The following is a 19,815-nucleotide window of genomic DNA, read 5'->3' on the forward strand; positions in this document are numbered from 1 at the left end:
GCGTTTGCTCATTTGGAGGAGTTACATTAAACAAGCTTTCATTAATCATGTCAACAATTTGATCTTTAGAATGATGAGAGCGAACAGCAATTCCCAATTGTTGAGCAACAAGCTTAAGTTCATTCTTTGTTCTGTTTTCTATATCACACACTGTTTGCACATTTGACAAAAAATCTTTGGCTTCATCAAGTGTAGTAATAGTAGACATAATTAATAAGTAACAGTCACAAAATATCAAGCAATATCCTTATGATAATATCCTGAATATCCTGATATGAGGTCGCCAAATTTATGTTACGGAACAGAGAAAGATAATGTACACTTTAAGTGAGAATACTAAAAATCACTACTGTCCCGTAAAGTTCCAGGTTCAAAACAAAAGAGTTAGGTAAAATTACAAGTTAAAGTTTAATGCTCAAACTAACAACAAAACATTCAGGACTCATGAGGATAATGTAATGGCAAAAAACAGGTTAAATATATGGTTAACTGCAATAGCCTCTATTAACACGAAATTAGCAAGAGTAAATTTATCTAAGTCAGCTCTGATAAAATAAAAATACACAAGGTAATGCTCAGTTAATGCAAGATAAATAATTACAGATACAAAATATTATTTAAAATGACTGATATAAAACCCCACATCAATCACAAAGACCTCACTAGGCCTAAGAATCAACCTTATGCTACACAGTACAAGAAAAAATGCAATAACAGTTATACTCAAATTACACACAGCTGCTAGATGTTTGGAGATTTCTTGAGCACTCACAATAATAATATCTGTACAGGGGAGGACAGAGATGTGAACAAAATGAGGAGCAGATCTAAGTGGCAATGATGCAGACACTGAGCTCATTATATAGGGGCCAGCAGAGCTTGATACAACTTGTAAGAAGGACGCGCAAATGAAGCCATGGGGACAAAGAGTTGACAATCCCACTCTAAATAACAGAGAGAACGGCTTACTCTACTATAACGGTAGAAGGGGGGGACTGAGGCAGAACACGCTCGTGATCAAACATGCAGCATACTGTGCGTTAAAATTACACAAAGGATGATGAAATCATAGGCTATGTAACACCTCCCCACAAAGAAAAAGAAATTTACAAAGGAAATTTCTTATTACTCTAAAACAATCTGTCTAAAGTCTAGATAAGCAATCTGCAATAACATTTTCTTTCCCCTTGACATGTTGTATGTCTAATGAATACTCCTGAAGAAGTAGACTCCATCTTGTCAATCTCTGATTTTTATCTTTAAACTTACTAATGAATTTCAGTGGGTTGTGATCGGTATAAATGACTATGGGGTCAAAACCAGAACACAAATAAAATGAAAACTGCTGTAAACCCAAAATCAAGGCCAAAAGCTCTTTCTCAATAGTGGAGTAGTTCTTTTGAGGTGGAGTGAACTTCTTACTGTAATAAGATACAGGATGTTCAATACCCTGATCATCCTCCTGCAGCAAAACAGCCCCAGCTCCTGTATCACTTGCATCAACAGCCATCTTAAAAGGCTTAGCAAAATTTGGAGTAGCGAGCACTGGCTGACTTAATAGAATAGCTTTAAGTTTGTTGAAAGAGGATTCACAGTTATCGGTCCAGCCAAATTTAACTCCCTTTTTCAGTAGGTCTGTAAGTGGTGATACAAGAATAGAAAAGTTAAGAACAAATCTCCTGTAATAACCTACCATTCCCAAAAATCTTTGTAGCTCTTTCCTACTTTTAGGTCTGGGAAGATCACTTATAACCTGAACCTTAGCTCCTGGTGGTGCAACATGTCCATCACCAATTACATACCCAAGGTACTGAACTTTAGCTTGACCAAACTCACACTTTGATAAATTAGCTACAAGATTAGCATGAACCAAACACTCAAGAAATTTACTGACATGGCATAGGTGATCTTTCCAGTTGTCACTGAAGATTAATACATCATCAATATAAACAACACACCCTGCCAAACCCTCTGTTACAACATTCATGAGCTTCTGAAATGTGGCTGGTGCATTCTTCATGCCATATGGCATTACAGAACATGCAAAAGTCTTTCCTAGTGTTACAAAACATGAGATCTCCCTAGCACGTTCACTCATAGGTACTTGCCAGTATCCCTTTAACAAATCAAACTTACTTATGTACCTAGCCTTTCCGATCTTGTCTATGCAATCTTCCACACGAGGGAGAGGGTAAGTGTCTGTTTTGGTTATCTGATTAACACGTCTGTAGTCAATGCAAAGCCGCTGTGACCCATCTGGCTTAGGGACCAGAGTGACAGGAGAACTCCACTCGCTCTGACAGGGCTCAATCATCTTGTGGTCCAACAGGTAGCCAAGCTCCTTCTCGATGAGAGGAACTTTCACTGGGTTCACACGGTAAGGAGGCAATTTAATTGGCTTTGCGTCTCCAACATCGACATCATGCATCAACACAGTGGTTCTTCCTGGAGTTGCACAGAACACTTGCGGGTACTCCTGCAGTAATGCCGAAAACTCCTGCCTTTCCTTGGGAGGTAGATGAGAAAGCTTAGTCTGGAGATCATTCATGATATCAGGATTCTTCCCCAAACTATCACTCAGGCTCATACTGCATGGGAGAGCTTCACTTGCAGACTCGGGTGGAACAGCTACAGTGCAGACTGGATTATTTTCGTCCCGTCTGTGATATAACTTTAGCATGTTGATGTGACATAGTTGCTTGCTCTTTCTACGATCTGGTGTAGCGATGACATAGTTGACATCACTGAGTTTCTTCTCCACAAAATAAGGACCACTAAACTTGGCTTGAAGAGGTTGCCCATGAACTGGTAGCAGAATCAAAACCTGATCTCCTGGCTGAAAGTGGCGTAACCTGGACTTCTTATCATACCAAGTCTTCATCTTCTCCTGAGCAGCTCCTAAATTCTCTCTCGCCAGCTGTAAAGCAGTGGACAGCCGTTCTTTGAACTTCATCACATACTCCAGCAGGTTGACGTCATCTTCCTCCGACAGCCAGCATTCCTTGAGTAGCTTAAGGGGTCCTCTTACTTCATGGCCAAACAGTAGTTCAAAAGGTGAGAAGCCCAGTGATTCATTTGGAGATTCTCTTGCAGCAAACACAACGAATGGAAGACCTTTATCCCAGTCTTTCTGATGTTCCAAACAGTATTTCTTGAGCATCGATTTGAGTGTTTGATGATATCTCTCCAACGCTCCTTGGGTCTGGGGATGGTAAGCTGAAGACGTGATCTGGGTGATGCCCAACTCTTTCAGAGACTGCTTGAAAACGTTTGACATGAAATTACTTCCCCGGTCTGACTGTACCTCCTTGGGCAGACCAAACTTTGTAAAGAACCCTAGCATTTCCTTAACCACGTTCTTTGCTGAGATATTTCTAAGTGGAATGGCTTCAGGATAACGAGTAGCCATATCAATCAGGGTCAACACATAAGAAAATCCTGAAGAAGTCTTAGGAAGAGGGCCCACAATATCCACCAACTCACGGGTGAAAGGCGCCTCAAAAGGAGGAATGGGAACTAGAGGTGCAACCTTTTCGGTCTGATTACACTTCCCCACAACTTGACAGGTGTGACAAGACTTACAATACCAGGAAACATCCCTGAAGATACCTGGCCAGTAGAAATGTTTCAAAATGCGTGCCACAGTCTTCCTCACTCCAAGGTGTCCTGCCAAACTGGAATCATGAGCCACTCGAATGATATCCTGCCTACAGACACGAGGGATGACAACTTGATGTACAACCTCCCATTCACAGTCGGCTGATGCTGTTGGGGGTCTCCACTTCCACATAAGTACTCCTGACTTTACATAATAACAAGTAGAAGCACCGGCTGACTCTTCCTCACTGCAAGCAGAGTTAGCTAGACCTTTCAACTCAGGGTCAGCAACCTGCAACTCAACCAACTCTTGACGAGACAAATTATCAACACTACGGGGTACTGCCTCATCTGGTGAGTGGTCCAAATTAGCAAGAAAAGTGTCAGCTAGGATAACATCATCATCATCATTATCCTCTAAATCACCAGTAACTTTAGACTTAGCCCTAGTGACAGCACATGCAGGGAACACATCAGGGACATCACAATCATGGGCTACAGCCACTGGCTCACCAGACAACTGAGGAGCTGGACACACTTGACTTCCACCAATATCATTTCCAAGTAAGAAAGTTACACCTGACATTGGGAGTGTCTCATCCATCCCAACCATAACGGAACCATTAACAAAACCAGACTCTAAATTCACTCTGCACAGAGGGACAGAGAAGTAATTATTCCCTACACCTTGTAAGATTACAGTTTCATCAGAGGAATTAACATTAGAGCCTAGAACACTGGTCAGCATAAGGGATTGGCAAGCACCTGTATCACGATATGTTTGAACTGATTTCCTGTCATTACTGTCCAGAGGACTGACAAAACCTTCAGACAGGAAATTAGCACATGAACTCTTGAGAGTGTCACCCACGTTACTGCTCAAAAGAGGAGCTCCATCATGAGAATTTAAGTTACCCCTCAAAGCAGGTTCAGTTAACTCAGTTAAAGAATTCTGGGAACTCTCAAGAGTGGACACTAGACCAATTGACTGAATATTTAAAGACTCCTTTTTGTTCACATCACGCTGTCTCCTGAAACATCTCTCCGTAGTATGACCAAGCTTACTACAATAAGTACATTTACTTTTCTGAAATCTAGAGGTGAAGCTGGTATTTACTTCCTGAGAAACATCATCTTTATTCTCTTTCCTGCTACCTGTACTCTGAGTAGAGGCAACGTACTTACTCTCAGCTTTCCCTTTTTCTTTAGAATATCTCTTGTGAGTGAGAACATATTCATCAGCTAAAACTGCAGCATCAGATAAATTATCTATCCTTTTCTCATCAAGATATAGGCTTACATCTTTATAAATACACCTTTTGAAGTCCTCCAGCAAAATCATCTGCTTAAATTTGTCAAAATCAGAATCCACATTCTTAGAATTTAACCACTGCTCTAACAAATCTTCTTTGATTTTTGCATACTCAACATGGGATTGCTTATCTTGCTTATAAGTTGTCCTAAATTTTACTCTATAAGCTTCAGGAACAAGCTCATAGGCCTTAAGAATCAAGCTCTTAACTACATCATAATTATCAGATTGATCCTGAGGCAAAGATGCATAAGTTACTTGAGCTTTACCGGTGAGAACAGTTTGAAGGAGTACTGGCCAATACTTTTTAGGCCAATTAAAACCTGTAGCTACCCTCTCAAACAACTGAAAATACTTTGTTAAATCAGATTCATTAAAAGGAGGGACAAGTTTAACATTTTTAGCCACATCAAAATCATCAGAGCTAGATGATCCAGTTCCACCTTGTTTCATGCGATACACATGGTCTGCCTGAATCCTAGCAATTTCAACTTGTGCCTCAGCCTCCTTAGAACGGGCCTCCGCCTCCTTAGCACGAGACTCCGCCTCCTTAGCCTGAGCTTCCTGCAGGGCTAGCTGTAACTTAGCTAATTCAATCTGCGTTTGCTCATTTGGAGGAGTTACATTAAACAAGCTTTCATTAATCATGTCAACAATTTGATCTTTAGAATGATGAGAGCGAACAGCAATTCCCAATTGTTGAGCAACAAGCTTAAGTTCATTCTTTGTTCTGTTTTCTATATCACACACTGTTTGCACATTTGACAAAAAATCTTTGGCTTCATCAAGTGTAGTAATAGTAGACATAATTAATAAGTAACAGTCACAAAATATCAAGCAATATCCTTATGATAATATCCTGAATATCCTGATATGAGGTCGCCAAATTTATGTTACGGAACAGAGAAAGATAATGTACACTTTAAGTGAGAATACTAAAAATCACTACTGTCCCGTAAAGTTCCAGGTTCAAAACAAAAGAGTTAGGTAAAATTACAAGTTAAAGTTTAATGCTCAAACTAACAACAAAACATTCAGGACTCATGAGGATAATGTAATGGCAAAAAACAGGTTAAATATATGGTTAACTGCAATAGCCTCTATTAACACGAAATTAGCAAGAGTAAATTTATCTAAGTCAGCCCTGATAAAATAAAAATACACAAGGTAATGCTCAGTTAATGCAAGATAAATAATTACAGATACAAAATATTATTTAAAATGACTGATATAAAACCCCACATCAATCACAAAGACCTCACTAGGCCTAAGAATCAACCTTATGCTACACAGTACAAGAAAAATGCAACAACAGTTATACTCAAATTACACACAGCTGCTAGATGTTTGGAGATTTCTTGAGCACTCACAATAATAATATCTGTACAGGGGAGGACAGAGATGTGAACAAAATGAGGAGCAGATCTAAGTGGCAATGATGCAGACACTGAGCTCATTATATAGGGGCCAGCAGAGCTTGATACAACTTGTAAGAAGGACGCGCAAATGAAGCCATGGGGACAAAGAGTTGACAATCCCACTCTAAATAACAGAGAAACGACTTACTCTACAATAACGGTAGAAGGGGGGAACTGAGGCAGAACACGCTCGTGATCAAACATGCAGCATACTGTGCGTTAAAATTACACAAAGGATGATGAAATCATAGGCTATGTAACAATATATATATATATATATATATATATATATTTATATTATATACAGTATATATATATATATATATATATATATATATATATATATATATATATATATATATATATATATATATATATATATATATATATATATCATCCAAAGACGAAAAACACCAAAGCTGAGAACCTGTAAAGTTTATACCATGTATAATTAAAAAAAAAAAAGACTAGAATGCAAGCTATGATCAGAATCTGTTCATTTAAGAGATGAACCAAGGAAAACTTTTTTTTTTTTTTACTGTACTAATGTTGACTGTTTCATTTTCATCTTAAATGTCAGGACCAACTTGCCTAGCCCCGGGCTCCTACGCTCCTCATGGGGCGACATAGGATTGGATGATGGATGGATGGACTTTATTGTCATATTTTTCATCAATAACATGCAGAAAGATATTCAACTGTAATGGGGATTTTTTAAAAGTTCAGATGTTGGAAAGCATCCAAAGCCTCTAAAAGCGTAACCCATTCTCCTTGCAGACAGCTTCGGGGTGGCTGAGTCTTCTCGTCTTCTCCGTTATTGGCAGAGTTGGTAGGCGTGGTGAAGATAGTCACACGGCAGAATATTCCTGTCTCTTGTTCGTCCTACAAAAATATTATAGCTTTTGCAAGAAGGACTAGGAGAGGAAAGTGCAGGATATTTCCATGCCTCTTCTTCATACAGAAACAAATCTTAGTTCTCCCAGGAAAAGCAAAGAAAATATAGAGTAGAATCTTTCCCTATCACATTTTCTTTCTCCGAAACAAAGCTGTAGTTACGATAGTGCATATTCACGCCTAACATAACCAAACCAATCCTAACGCAACATATCCTATCCTAACACCACCCCACCCAACCCAACCAAATTAAACCAAACCAAGCCAAACCAAACCAAATCTCACCTCACCTCGCCTCACCTCGTCTCACCCAACCCAACCCAACCAAACCCAACTCAAACAAACCAAACCAAACCAAATCTCACCTCACCTCGCCTCACCTCGTCTCACCCAATCCAACCAAACCCAACCCAACCAAACCTAACCAAACCATATCTCACCTCTCCTCGCCTCACCTCGTCTCACCCAACCCAACCCAACCTAATCCAACCTCACTTACCTAACGTAACCCTTGGTCTTTACTGCTGGCAGACAACTCTGGCGTGTCAGTGTTGTGGCCATCAGATTTTGTGTTGGCAGGCGTGCTCATCGGGTTCCTCTTCATCCTGACGGTGCTGGTGGTGGCCACGAGGTCCAGGTGCCCACGACGAACACCACGCCACGACGCCGCCACCCAGCACGCCAACAAAGTGCCAGGCGCAGTAGTAGGCGGGGACGAAGCTGAGAACGAATAACGAAAGAGTCTTATTATGGCCTGTATTATTAGTGATGAGGGAGACATCGCAGCACCTCTCGCTTAGTGATTTATCTTATTGTCATATTACAACTTACACTGTAGCTCACTTGTACTGTATGCATATCGCTTTAATATCGACAGAATTTGCATCAAAAACATGATAATGATACATCTTGAAATTTAAGTTGGTTAGTGTGTATATAATGTTTAATGACCCTGCCCCTTGTGATTAGGGCGTGGCTTCACATTACCCGACCCCCCGTCAAGACCCAGCTATGCCACTAAATAAATTGCTAAGGAAGAGTGTTGCGAAATCCCCCAAAGCCCCTTAGAACGTGACCCGCAGCTTAGGTGAGGTCTCTGGGGCCCGTATTCTCAGCGGTTAAGGATGTTCCCTAACACCTCTTCCTGAACAATTCAGTTTGCTTATTACTCCTCACTTTGGTCTTGTGTGTCATTTAAATCATTCCAGTACGACCATACTGAGCTTATATAACAAATTAATATTAACCAGCAGTAGACTATCAACAAATCAATCGCTAAGCGAAAAGCGCTAGGGAACTTTCTTGACCAAGAAGACTAGGGATCTGGCAGTGAAGGGGTTGGCATAAATCTTCACTAACTCCTTCTCTGCCTCATATCACAGGTGAGTCGAAAATATTCGTGTGAAGTTGGTACTTTTACAATATTCAGTATCTTCCACCAACACCGTCCAAACTGCTACTTAACTCAGTATCGAATTTGGATTTCATGTTGCAGTAGTTCCACAAAGTGTTAAATTGAGCGATTTAGTCGGGTAATTGTACAGGCAGATGCAAGAAATCGTAAACTTCCCCTTGCCTCTCGTTTGCCTCTTGTTATTGAAGAATTTACTGATGCTCTAATGAATATATAGGTAGATTGTTTGATAGATAAATAGATAGATAGATTGATTGCCTAGCCCCAGGCTACTACGCTCCTCATGGGGCAATGTAGGATTGGATGATGGATGGATGGATGGAGATAGATTGACTGATTGATTGATGGATGGATGGATGGATGAATAAGCAGATAGATAAATATACTGGCTAAAGGAGTATATTGTCACCCATAAAGGACTGATTATATATAACTCACTCCGCTGCTTCAAATAAGACTATGGTTGCCTGTTGAATCTAACAGTGAATAGGTAGATAGACCGATAGACTGATGGATGGGTGGATGGATAGATAGATAGATGGATGGATAGATGAATGGATGGATAGACCGATGCATAGCTAGATAGTTAGATAGATGGATGGATGGATGGATGGATGGATAAATAGATAATTGGATGATTGGATGGGTAGACACAGATAGATGGATTGATGGATGGATAGATAGATAGATACGTATAGATTTATACCCTTGCTTCTCCAGATGACTTTTTCTGCTTCAGGGACATAACCCGTTCAGTCCGTTAATAGATAGAGAGATTAGAAAAAGATAGATGGATATTATGTATACTCTGGCTACCTCTAGATGACATTCAGCTTTAGAGAGATTACCCATTCAGTCAGGTAGTAGACAGACAGATAAGCAGGTAGGTAAATAAACATGCAGACAGATAGATAGATAGAATAATAGATGGACAGGTAAACAGGCAGATGGATACATGCACAGTATACTCCTTTTACCTCGACACGATAGCAAGAATAAAATTTAGGTACGTTATCGGGCTGAGAGGGTCAAGAAAGGCGTACCCGTGCTGAACGATCTCCCACCCCCTCACACACACACACACACACACACACAGAGATCATCCAGGAAGAAAGGGAAATGAACAAGAAAGAAATGGAAGAAAATGTAGTGAAAATACTGAAGAAAAAAGAGAAAATAGTGAGAGAAACTGTAGAAAGGAACAGATGTGTGATAGTATTTGGAAACAGGGAAGAGGAAGAAAAGGTTAGGTTCGCAAGACTCGAGAGAGACACGAACATGGTGAGAGGAATATTAGGCAAGATTGACCCCGAAGGAAACAAGTGGGTAATAGAAATTGAGGAAGTAAGGAGGATAGGGCCTTATAAGAAAGGGGAAACAAGACCAATGAGAGTCAAGTTTACTTCAGAAAGTGTAATAAATGAGATACTTAAAGTGACCTGGAAATTAAGCAAAGAGGCGGGGATGGAAAATATTATAATAAGAAAAGATCTGAATGAAGAAGAAAGAGAAGCTTTAAAATCATTAAAGGAAGAAGTAAAGGAAAAAAATGATAAGAGGACAGAGGAAGAACGTAATACTTTTTTTTGGAGAGTATTGGATATGAAAGTAAGGAAATGGTATTTAAGGAAATAGAAGTGAAGGAAACTAGGGGGGATGGTTGTGAAAGATCAGAAGTTGAGGAAGTGGTACGGACAGAAAGTAGGAGAGAAGAGGGTATTAATAATGTCAAAAATAATTTGAAGGTGATATATACTAATGTTGATGGTTTCATATCGACAAGGATCGAAATTAATGATTTCTTGAGAGAACATGAACCTGATGTCATGTGCTTTGTAGAGACCAAATTAAGAGAAGATATTGATGTTCATTTGGGAGATGGTAAATACAAACTGTGGAGAAAAGACAGAAAAGAAAAAAAGGGAGGAGGAGTGATGATAGCAGTGAAGAACAACATAAATGTAGATACTGTGGAAATGGGAGAAGGCAGGGCTGAAGTGATATATATGAAATTAGAAACTGGAGAGAATGTTAAGAGAGATATGGCGGTAGTGTATGTTCCCCCAAAGACGAGAGCATGGAAGGATGACGAATACCATGAGATGTTGTCAGATATGGCTAGCTACTTGCAAAAAATAATTGAGAAAAGCAATAATATAATTTTGGTGGGTGACTTTAATTGTAAAGAGGTGAACTGGGAGGAATGGTACTCGGGAGGCGGCGAGGATTCGTGGGGTACTATGTTATTAAATATAATAATGAATAATGTGATGACGCAGTGGGTCAAAGAAGAGACACGGTTTCGAGGTGAGGACACACCAGCAAGGTTAGATTTACTGTTCACCAAAGAACCTGATGTAATAGAATCATTGGAATATCTCTGTCCTTTGGGAAAAAGTGATCACGTGGTCATTGAGTTCCAGATGTTAATAGGAAACGTCGAGCCAAGAGACGAGCTTCATAGACAGGGAAGATACAACTTTGGCAAAGCAAATTTTACAGGATTGAGAAACTTTTTTGAAAATGCGGATTGGAGAAAATTCAGAGAAACAAGAGAGATACAGAGGAAGTGGGATATCTTTCTAGACCTCTATAATTTGGGAGTGGAAAAATTTGTACCAAGAGTAAGAGGGAAAGAAAACAGGAAATAGGAGTGGTTTAATAGAAGGTGTATGATAGTCAAAAAAGAGAGAGATAAGGCGTGGAACAATTGGAGAAAGAGAGGTAACGACAGAACAAAGGAAGAATATAAAAGAACAAGAAACGAATACACAAGAATACGTAGGGAAGAAGAAAGGAATTTTGAAAAAGGTATAATTGACAAATGCAAGGATGAACCCAAACTGTTTTATAGATTTGTTAATGGCAAACTGAAACAAGGAAGGAATCACCAAGCTGAAAGTAGATGGAGAGGTCTTTAATGATGCGGCAATGCAAGCAGAAATAATGAACAAACGTTTCCAGTCAGTTTTCACTAAAGAAAAGGAGCTTGTGGAAGGGAGGGAGTGATTAGAAATGTTCCGGTGATGAAAGATATAAAAGTGGAGGTGCAGGAAGTGTATAAATTACTGGAAACTCAAGATGTAAGGAAAGCCCCAGGACCTGATGGAATTTCTAATTGGGTACTGAAGGAATGCAGAGAACAACTGGCGGATAAAATTCACAGCTTAATTGTATGCTCACTGGAAGAGGGGAAAGTGCCAAAAGAATGGAAGAGGGCAAATGTGGTACCAATTTACAAGGGAGGAAACAGGGAAGAACCCCTGAATTATAGACCAGTGTCTCTAACCAGCATGGTCGCAAAATTGTGTGAGAGAATCCTGAAAGACAGATGGATAAAATATCTGGAAGAGATGAATATTTTGGCTGAATGTCAGTTTGGATTCAGAAGTGGAAGGTCATGTGTTTCAAACTTGTTGAGCTTTTACTCAAGAGCGATTGATGTGGTACAGGAGAGAGATGGTTGGGTGGATTGTGTGTACTTAGACTTAGAGAAGACCTTTGACAAGGTACCTCATACGAGACTAATGTGGAAACTAGAATATATAGGAGGACTAAAGGGGAAACTTCTGGAATGGATGAGAGACTTTTTGAGAGACAGACAAATGAGGACAGTAATAAAGGAAAAGATGTCTGGATGGAGGGAAGTAACAAGTGGAGTCCCTCAAGGCTCAGTGTTGGCGCCAGTAATGTTCCTGATTTATGTAAATGATATGGTAGATGGAGTGAACAGTTATGCGAGTCTGTTTGCTGATGATGTAAAGATCTTGAGGAAGATAGAGGTTGAGGAGGATTGTAAAATACTGCAGGAGGATTTGGATAGGATACACAATTGGAGCCGGACGTGGGAAATGAAATTTAATGTAAAGAAATGTAAAATATTGGAAATGGGTAAAAGTACCAGGAGACCATCACTGAATTATTTTTTGGGTAATGAATTAATCACAAAAAGGAGAGAAGAGAAAGATTTGGGAGTGCTGGTCCAAGATAGTTTGTCACCAGAAAAGCACATTAACAAGATAGTTGGAGAGACTTATAAGCTCTTGACTAACATAAGAGTAGCATTTCATTATATGGATGAGGAAATGATGAAAAAATTGATAGTGGCCATTATCCGCCCCAGGTTAGAATATGCAGCGGTAGTGTGGTCCCCACACAAAAAGAAAGATATAAACAAGATTGAGAGAATACAAAGAACAGCAACCAAGATGGTCCCCAGTCTGACAGACCTGTCATACAAAGAGAGGCTGGAAAAACTGGATTTGCCTTCGTTAGAGGAAAGGGAGAAAGAGGGAGACATGATTGCGGTGTTCAGGACCATGGTGGGAGTAGATAAAATTGACAAAGAAGATCTGTTTGTATGGGATAAGAGAGCAACAAGAGGACATGGAATGAAATTGAAAAAGTCAAGCTGCTTGAAGGATATCAAGAAATATAGCTTTCCTTACAGAAGTATAGACTTATGGAATAGCCTGGACAAAGAGATCGTCCAGTCTAAAAACTTAAACGAGTTTAAAGTTAAATTCGACTTATTGAGAAACAGCGACGGAAACCCACGAGCATAGTACATTCCGTGTATATCACAATTAGGTATATTCTTAAATATTTGGAACGACTTAGACAAAGAGGTGGTGCATGAGCAAAACATTCATGTGTGTAAAGGTAGACTTGATAAATGTGGATATGGAGACAGGACAACACGAGCATTGCTCAATTCCTGTATACTACAAATAGGTAAATACAAATAGGTAAATACACACACACAGCCTAGCCAAGGGACCCTACACTTCACAGGGGATTATATAGGACTGATTGATAGTGTTCATTTTTTCTGCTCATTATTTTTCTTCATTATTTTTTTTTTATTTTTACTTGTTTTTCATTTTTATTTTTGTTATAGTTATTTATTTTAATACTTTACTTTTTTAGTTTATTTTTCATATTCTTATTTCATTGTATTTCGTTTTTCATTTAGTTTTTATATTTTTATTATTGTATGTGTTTATTAATTATCTTTATTCATTATTAATCATTTCTTGCCTATTCTATGTTTCATATTTTATTTCATTTTATTTATTCACCATACCTAATCATTAATATTTTATTTTAATATTTATTTTAGGTTTCATATAATTTAACAGGATATTGTGCTTATTCAATAATTTTATTCATTATTTATTGATTATCATATTTTTCATAAATACTGTCTTCATTCATTATTACTTGCTATAGATATTTGTGTGGTAAACCTTTATGGTTTCTCATAATTGCCGTCCAGGGTGCAATATTATAATTACAGTGTTAAGGAAGGCCACTCCTAGGTTAATGTAGGTAATGGAGTTTATACTGGCAGCTTCAATAATTACTTTATATATATCCCCTTCACTACAACGCCTGCTGACACCTGTGACTCGCGAAAGGAGAGCAGGTGTTGTGTTTTGGTTAGTGTGTGGGTATTTACTTATTTGTATTTACCTATTTCTAGTATATAGGAATTGAGCTAAGCTCATGTTGTCCTGTCTCCATATCTACATTTATCCAGTCTTGACTGAATCACATGAATGTTTTTTGTTTGTGTCACCTCCTCGTCTAAGTCATTCCAAGTATCTATGCTTCTGTTTGGGAAACTGAACCTATTTAGATCATTAAGACATCTGCTTTTCCCCAACTTGAAGTCATGACCTTTTGTTCTTCCATCATCCAGCACAAAAAGATCCTCTCTATCTACTTTTTCCAGTTGTCTTACATTTCCAAACTTCGTGATCAAGTCTTCTCTTTCCCTTCTCCCCTGCAGTGTTGGTAACTTCAGTTTTTCCCATTTTTTCTCGTTAGTCAGTTTCCTTAAGAATGGTGTCAACCTTGCAGCCATCCGTTAAATCCTCTCCAGTTTATCAATATGCTTCTTCATATGAGTTGACCATATTACAGCCTCATACTCTAGTCTTGGTCTTAGCATTTCCTCGTCCATATAATCAAAAGCCACTCTCATGTTGGTCAGCAATCCGCAAGTGCCTCCTATGATTCTGCTTCTCTGGTGACAAGTCACCCTAAATAATCACTCCCAACACCTCCTCATCTTTTCTTTTACTGATTATCTCACTGCCCATATTATGTGTCCAATGAAGTGTTTTTCACTTGTTCCCATTTCTAATACATGACACTTCTTGGTACTGAATCTATTTTCCAAATCTTGCTCCACCCGTGGAGCTTACTCAAGTTCTCTTGCAGGTTTTTTACAATTATCAGTACATTTCATATGTTCCATGGTTTTAGCATCATCTGCGATCATACTCATGGAACTATTCAAACCTTTTGGCAAATCTTTTACATATATCAGAAACATTACTGGAGCTAAGACAGAGCCCTGAGGTACTCCACTGGTCACATTTTTCCATTGTGAAACCTTGTCCCTTATGACTGTTCTCATCTGCCTTCCCATCAGATAATCTTCCATCCACTTTAATAGTTTCGCATGCTCTCCTCCAAAGGTCTTCAGCTTACACAGCAGTTTCTTATAGGGCACCCTGTCAAATGCTTTCTTGAGAACAAGATAGACACAATCTTCCCATCCCTCTCCCTCTTGTATGACATCTATTACCCTACTACAGAAACTTAATGGGTTAGTAACAAGATTTCCCTTCTCTAAAACCAAAATGTCTTGGTGTTATCACTTCATTTTACTCTAAATACTTAATCTACCTTTTTCTAATAATTTTCTCACGGATTTTACAAACAACACTAGCAAGTGATACAGGTCTGTAATTGAGCGGATCTTCCCTATTTCCTGCCTTGAAGATTGACACAATATTTACTCTTGTCCAGTCCTTAGGTAACTGTCCAATTTCCAGAGAACTCTTAACGATGACATAAACAGGCAACACTAATCGGTCAGCACATTCTTTCAGGATCCAGCCAGTCACATTGTCTGGTCTCATTGCCTTCCTCACATCCAAGTCCCTCATCAGCTGTAGCACCTCATTCACGTCAACTGCAATTTCTGCCATTCTTATCATCCTGGGTTCTATTTCAGGTTCATTAAATTCCTCTTCTAACACATAGACTGACTGCAGCTTGTTGTTCATCATTTTGCACAAATCTTCTTTTCTTTCGTAAGTTTCATCTCCATCTCTCAGTCTTATTATAATGTCCTTCACTTTCATTTTACCATTTACAAGCCCATGAAATAGCTTAGGTTCTTTTTTACATTTAATTACAATATATTTTTAGTATTTCCTTCCTTCGTCTCTCTGAACCCTTACATATTCATTTCTTACCTGCTTGTATTCCTCCCAAGCCCTTTAACTACACCTTCGTCTCACTTTATTCCATGCAGTTTCTTGCCTCAAGTGCCATTCGACACCTATTATTAAACCATTCTTTCTTCCTTACCATTGCTGTTGAGAATTTTGGGACATATTTACTAACTCCTGTTTTATATACTTCTATAGGAAACTCATATTTTTCATCAACATTTGTGATTCCATTCATTGTGCTCCAGTCTCCACTTTGGAAAAAGTTCCTTAGGGAAGCAAAGTCTATCTTTCAGTAATTGTATTTATTTTCTCTGTGTTTTTGATCTCTTTCTCCTTCCCTTACTCCCACCACTTCCATCTCAATAACCAGAAGATCACTTTTATTAAAAGAGCATTGATAGGTTATGTTCTTCACATCGTTTGGGTCCTTTGTGAATATCGAGTCCAGTCATGGTGGTTCGTCATCTCCTCTAATTCTTGCATTTTCTTTAATTGATTTAACATGTTTTCTATCACCATTTCCATCAATTTATTTCCCCATAATTCCTCATTGTTCCCAGCATTCGTACTTTTCCAATCAACTTCTTTGCAGTTAAAATCCTTTATGATTAATATTTTATTTCCTCGTTCAGTTAACATATTTATCTTTATAATGGATTCTCTTGTTAACTGTTCATAATCTTCTTTTGTCCATACCCTAGTTTGGGGGGGGGGGGATATGAAATACTATTATATCTTTTTTTTTTTTTTCCCTCCATAGCAGTCCTCTATTTCCATTCCCAAAAGTTCAATCCCGATATTTTCAATTTCTATCTTTTTTTGTTTTTTTATCAGTATGGGTTAGAATCATCGCACCTCCCCCAAATTTCTCCTCTCTATCTTCCCCCGCACATTACTATTGTTCCATCCATCCATCCATCATCTAATCCTACGTTGCCCCATGAGGAGCGTAGGACCCCGGGGCTAGGAAAGTTGGTCCTGGTATTTAAGATGAGAGTGACCAGCCTCACTCATCCCAGAGTGGCATTACGTGGGCAATAAACCCCAACCCTTGGATATAAACCTTCACTGGCTCAATCCGATTGGGGCACCCTTATTACCCACTAAACCACCAGGAGCCAAAATTTAGTTATATGGTTACCACCCAGAGTAGTAAATGGTTTCCTGGTGTACAGGAAACCATTTGGCTTGTCACTCAGTGTAGAGTCACCCACAGGCAGAAGGAAGAGGAAAGAATGAAGGAAAGAAAGACACAAGAGGGAGTGTAAAGTCACCTGCAGGCAGAAGATAGAGGAAAGAATGAAAGGAAGAAATACTATTGTTCCATCCAATTAATTTTGTACCAATATCGCGGGGCAATTCGGTCTCCTCCAAGCAAATAATTTCAGGTTTCTTTTCATTTATATTGTCTTCAATTAACTCTTTCTTTGATAATAATTCATCTACATTACTATACTAGATTTTTAGATTTACTGCCCAGTTTTGTCTTTACTCATTCTTCCTTTCTTCGTATTCTCAACCATCCTGCTCGTTTCAGTCACTTCTAGTTCCTCACATACCATTTCGTACTTTCATATTCATCATTCTCAAAAAAAAAAAAAAAAAAAAAAGTTATATCCTATATTCTTCCTTTCACTTTCTTCCCATTTTTATCTTTACTTGTTCCTCCAAAGATTTTGAAACTTTTCTTTCTACTTCATTTATATCTTTTCTTATTATACATTTTCCATCCCTGCCTCTTAGTTTCCAGGTCACTTTAAGAATGTCATTTACTATACTTTCTAATGAGAGTTTAACGCTCATTGGTCTTGCTTCTCCCCTCGTATACGGTCCTATCCTCCTTACTTCCTCAATTTCTTTTTCCCACTTGCTTCCTTCTGGATCGATCTTGCCCAGTACTTTTCTCACTTGATTCAAGTCTCTCTCGAATCTCATTGATCAAAGCTTTTCTTCCTCCTCCTTGCCTCCAAATATTACTACACATTTGTTCCTTTCTACGGTTTCTCACACTGTTTTCTCTTCTTCTTCAATATTTTCATTGTATTTTCTTCCATGTTTTTCTTGCTCATTTCTCTTTCTTCCTGAACGATTTCCCTTAAGCTAACCACTTCCTTCTGTTCTTCCACATGTGCCCACCTTGCCATTTTCTCTTCTAACACACTCATTGCATTCTCTGTGTTATCACTGGCCACTTCAAATTTTCTCTTTAATTCAGTATTTTCTCGTTTCAAATTCTTGATCTCCTGGTTTTCTTTTTCATTGGCCATTATTGCTCTGTATGGTGATTTCGGTCAGTTCGGAAATACTTTTTGTTATTCGATCCTCAGCTTTCTTTTCTAGTTTGCTAATTCTCATAATCAACATTTTAATCAACTCCATTACATTTGTTTTACTGTCAGATCCTGGAAATTCATCTTCCCCAGTGTTCACACTGGCGGCCATGTTTGTTGGTGCTACGACCACCTGTTACCGAAATTAAACATTCATGTATACGCAGTTATTTACTGACACTGGCTCTGCATTTTTGACAGACAATATTAACTGACAATACTTTAAACTTTAGAGAATAATGGAGACAGGACAAACAATTTCTGAAAACTACTCAAGATTTGTAGAAGAGGTGCTTGGAACACGCCTGATCGTTTGTGTGTGTGTGTGTGTGTGTGTGTGTGTGTGTGTGTGTGTGTGTGTGTGTGTGTGTCAACTTTCATATTACGAAAATCTCCCCAAACTGAAAAAATCGGCAGACAGGATCATGCATTAGATAAAGAATTTTAACGTAGTGAAGGGATTATCTGAGACTTTTTCAGTGAAAGAGAGTTCGAAAGTAATCTATATTATAATTAGCCGATTTCTGTATATTTGTTTGTTACCATAACAGCAAAAACCGGTGCATGTAGCGCAATTTTTGTTAGATCAATGTACCGTTAAAATGTCCTAACTTGAAGAATAAAACTATTTCCAGTCTACTTGGGCTACTGGTTCCCGAGTTGTGACTCATTTCTGACTGAAGATAGGAAGTGACTTGACATTGAGCGGAGGCCGCCGAAGGGGGCCTTTATGCGAGTAATGATAATAATAACAGTAATAACAATAATACGATGATTGATAATGACGATCATGATGTTAGTAGTCATAGTAGTAAAAATAATAATAATAATAATAATAATAATAATCAATCAATCAAGCATTTCCTGTAGCACCCCACGGGTTGCATAGGGCCTCGATGAACTCTCTCCTCCAATATTTGTCTCTTGCCATCTCCTTCATGTCCCATTAACACTCCTCTCCCACTTCTCTTTTCATTGTCCTCAACCAGGTTTCCCTCGGCCTACCTCTTCCACTTCTGCCTCTAGCAGTCTATTCTGGCACATCCTGTATTAAACTGCCTTCTTTTTTATATATGTGCCCCAGCCATTTCCAGTGAGACAGTCTTACATATTCATCAACTGTTCCGCTCTCGTAATATCCCTTACTCTTTCATTTGTAACTCTGTCTTGCCACTTTACCCCAAGAATCCTTCTCAGTATTTTATTCTCAAATCCTAATACTTTCTGATCTGTTGCAATTGTACTGTACCATGACTCATGCCCATAAATTAAAATTGGTCTAACCATGGACTTGTAAATTTTTACTTTAGTATGCACCGAAAGCATATCATTATTCCAAACAGATTTCAACATTCCAACAGCTCGCCAAGCCTGTCTAATCCTCTCCTCAATTTCATTATTTAATGATCCATTAGATGATACAATCGTTCCCAGATATTTAAAATTTTCTACATTCTTCACCATACTATTTCCAATTACATAATCGATTTGGTTCTCCAAGTTCATATTAATAATTTCAGTCTTTCCACAATTTATTACCAATCCAACTATTTCTCCTTCCTCCACCAGACAATCAAGCACCCTCCGAATCTCGTAA

The sequence above is a fragment of the Coenobita brevimanus genome, chromosome 49 (assembly GCF_032717465.1).
Source record: "Coenobita brevimanus isolate Jiangsu-jjx chromosome 49, ASM3271746v2, whole genome shotgun sequence".
In the NCBI taxonomy this organism is placed as follows: domain Eukaryota; kingdom Metazoa; phylum Arthropoda; class Malacostraca; order Decapoda; family Coenobitidae; genus Coenobita; species Coenobita brevimanus.